Here is a 4,094-nt window from a genome sequence, read left to right as displayed (position 1 = left end):
CAAGGAATGAAATGGGCCATTTTCGAAAAACAATCCACAACCACCATGATGGAATCATAGCGTTTGTTCGTCCTCAGAAGCCCTAAACAAAGTCGATGCTCACGTCATCCCAAGGTTTCTTGGGGACCAGAAGAGGGGTATATAGGCCAGTGTTCTGCTTAACTTGCTTGGCGAGAGCACATACACGACATTGGGAAATAATATTTGCTACGTCTCGCTTGAGGGATGGCCAAAAGAACCTATGCTCGACCATGGCAATGGTTTTATCTCTTCCAAAATGACCACTAAGACCTCCGGCATGCGTTTCCCGTACCAAGAAATCCCTAAGAGAGGACTGTGGGATACATTGGCGACAGTCATAAAAGAGGAAGCCTCCTTCAAGGATATAGTCTTGGTGTTCGGAATTTGGGCGTTTGTCGATAGTTCGGATGATAGGCACAAAATCTGGGCAATTGGGATAGAAGTCCTTCAGCTGATCAAATCCGATAACCTCTACTTTCATAACATTCAGTATGTGCACTCGTCTACTCAAGGCGTCGGCGACCCTATTTTCGACACCCCTTTTATGTTTGAGCATGAAAGTATAGGATTGGATGTATTCAACCCATCTAACGTGTCTACGGTTAAGTTTCTGTTGGGAGTGAAGATATTTTAAAGCCTCGTGGTCGGAATAGAGAACAAACTCCTTAGACAATAGGTAATGACGCCAGTGATGTAAGGACTGAATGATGGCATAGAATTCCTTATCATAGGTGGAGTACTTAAGTTTGGCATCTTTAAGTTTCTCACTGAAGAATGCGATGGGGTGATTCTCTTGGCTCAATACTCCACCAATCCCTAATCCCGACGCATCACAAGCAACCTCGAATACTTTATCAAAATCGGGTTGTCGGAGGATGGGGGCTCGGGTCATTCTCATCTTGATATCATCGAAGGATTTCTGTGCTGCGGTAGTCTACTCAAAATGATTTCCCTTGAGACATTCGGTTATCGGTGCCATGATGGAACTAAAGTTGGAAATGAATCGTCTATAAAAGGTGGCTAATCTGTGGAAGCTACGAACATCATGGGCATTTCTGGGAGTTGGCCATTGGATTATTGCGGTAATTTTGCCCGGGTCAACGGATACACCTTGGTCAGATAAGACAAAACCTAGGAATAAGACATGACTAACAAGAAAGGAACATTTTTTTGGGTGAGCATATAATTGCTCGGTTTTCAATACTTACTATAAATGAGAATATCATCAAAGTAAACGATGACAAAGTTTCCTATGAATGGTCTAAGTATATGATTCATCAATCGCTGAAAAGTGCTAGGTCCGTTTGATAAACCAAAGGGCATGACTTTCCACTCATATAATCCGTCCTTGATCTTAAAGGCGGTTTTCCACTCATCTCCTGGACGGATACGAACTTGGTGATAACCGCTTTTAAGATCAATTTTGGAGAAATTTTTTGAACCTGCCATCATATCAAACATGTCGTCAACGTGGGGAATAGGAAACTTATACTTGACTGTAATCTTATTTATAGCTCTACTGTCTATGCACATGCGCCAACTCCCATCCTTTTTGGGGGCCAATAGTGCGGGTACAGCACATGGGCTGAGGCTCTCTTGGATGAATCCCTTGTCCAAGAGTTCTTGAACTTGAAGTTGTAGCTCCTTGTACTGCGTGGGATCCATCCGATAATGAGGGAGGTTGGGTAAAGATGACCCCGAAATGAGATCGATAACGTGCTGAATTTCACGCATCGGGGGTAGGTCATCGGGTAAGTCGTTAGGGAAGACACTTGCAAATTCTTCGAGTAGCTGAGAAACCTCGGGTGGTGGGGTGGAGGAATCCTCGGAGGAGTGATCAGGAATCATAGCTAAGCACATAGTCATTTCACTATCTAACTCCTGAAACTGGTGACCGCTAAGAATATAAAAGCCTAAGGATGGAGATTTTGGCGAAGGGTTTTGCGGACTTTGGGTATAAGGATGCCACGTAATCTTCTTTCCCTGATGGATGAATGAACAAGTGTTGCTTCTACCAAAAAGATGTACATCGTTATCATACAGCCAAGGGCGGTCGAGGATAACGCTGCCCACCTTCATGGGTAGCACATCGCACAATACGTCTTCCTCGTAAGACTGAACCTTCAAAGGAAGACGACATTGGTTCTTTATGGGGATCGAGGTAGCATCAATCCAGGATACATAATACGGGTTAGGATGGTCGATTAAAGGCAATCCCAAGCGTGATGTCATGACATCAGATACGGCGTTAATACAACTGCCGCTGTCCACGATCGTTTTACACATCTTGTCACGAATCTTGAAATATGTATAGAATATGGACGTCCTCAAAGCGGAATTATCGGTCGAAGGCTGGATAAGGGTACATCGGACAATTCCCCTAACAGAAGTAGAAAGATCCCGACGAGGAAGGGTTGGTGGGCATTTGGTGATACCAATGAGGCCACCAAATCTTCCTCGTGCACGAATTCATCTTCGACATAGCTATCGATTCTGTACTCTTCCTTGTCGATGGACTGCTCATCTAAAAGAGGGATGTTATCGGAGGGCTCCTGACCTATTTGTAGGGCTCGGAACGGGCATTGGGAAGCTCTATGTCCACGTCCATGGCATTTAAAGCAAGTCAAGCCAGAGGGACCAATATGTGCGGGATTAGGTTGAGGAGGAGCTCTAGCGGTGGAGTCAAGGGAAGACGATGTATGAGCATTTGGCATAATAGAGGACGATGTCGGAGCTGGTGGACGATGTTCAGTGGGAGTACGGGTGGAAGTGGGAACTGGTAGTGATGGTGGTGCCGGGAGGGCTAACGGAGGATTGCGTTGGGCCACACGGTTGGAATAAAGAGCGATTGGATAAGGGCGATTGTACATGGGAATATGGTATAAATTTTGACATAGCTCTAGGTCTTCTACAATCTGATAGGCCTGCTCGAGAGACGTAGCCTTACGGACAAGCAATTCTGTCTGTAAGTATGGATTAAGACCAGTTCTAAAACAAGAAATAACGACTCGGGGACTCTCCTCAACTCGGCACCTCATATAGAATTCCTCAAATTGAGTGATATACTCGGAGACAAGGGCGTCTACCCTGCTGCAGTTTGTGCCATTGGTCAAGAAGGTTATCTAGATAGGCAAGTGGGACGTATTTCTCACGCAGTTTATCCTTCCTTTGGGGCCAAGTATCCATGGGTTCCTCCCGACGATTATAAATAAAAAATTCTAGATTTTCCCAAAATATTTTTGCCTGTCCACCTAATCTCATCTCGGCGTATTGGACCTTCTGCCATTCTAGCATATTATACCACTTAAAATAACTATTCAATTTTGATTCCCTAGATCCCTCGTAGTACGGAACATCGACTTTGACGCTACGTTGGATTTGTTGCCACTGATGGTCGTGATCAGCACGGCGGTGATCGCGAGGGGGAGCCACATCCTCGGGTGGATAAGGATCGTTTCTGTCTGGATGATTCCCGTTCCACCCCGGTGCCTATCATCCGGCGGATAGGGATCATTCCGAGGGGGATGATTCCTATCGCACTCTGGAATCCTCTCCTCCGGTAGAGGGTAATCGTCACGTGGTGGACGATTTCCATCATGTACCGGATCTCTATCCACAGGTGGATAGGGGTCGTTCCGCGGGGGACGATTCCTATCTTGGCCCGGGGTTCTAGGCTCAGGCGGGTAGTAATCGTCTTGACGATTCCTATCACAAACTGGAGTGCGGGTCTCCGGAGGAATTCTGATTTCAACTTCCGTATCTATTCTTGGGTCGTATAGGATCATCAAAGTCATGATGATTCCTATCACGAACTCGAGGTCAGGGATCAAGCGGGTAGTGGTCTTCGCGATAATGGTGATGTCGGTCATGACCTCTATTCTCGAGTTGGTAAGTCTGTTTGCTGACCGCATCGATCGAACTGGTTAGACAGTTGTCCATATTGGTAATTTGTGTATTCACATCACGAAAACCATTCTGGACAGTGTCTAACACGCGATCGATGTCCCCACGTGAGGAAGTCGATGGGACAGACAAGGACAACTCGTGGACGGGGACGGACACCTCATGACCGT

Source organism: Wolffia australiana, chromosome 1 (assembly GCF_029677425.1).
Source record: "Wolffia australiana isolate 7733 chromosome 1, ASM2967742v1".
In the NCBI taxonomy this organism is placed as follows: domain Eukaryota; kingdom Viridiplantae; phylum Streptophyta; class Magnoliopsida; order Alismatales; family Araceae; genus Wolffia; species Wolffia australiana.
This window is presented reverse-complemented; position numbering follows the sequence as displayed.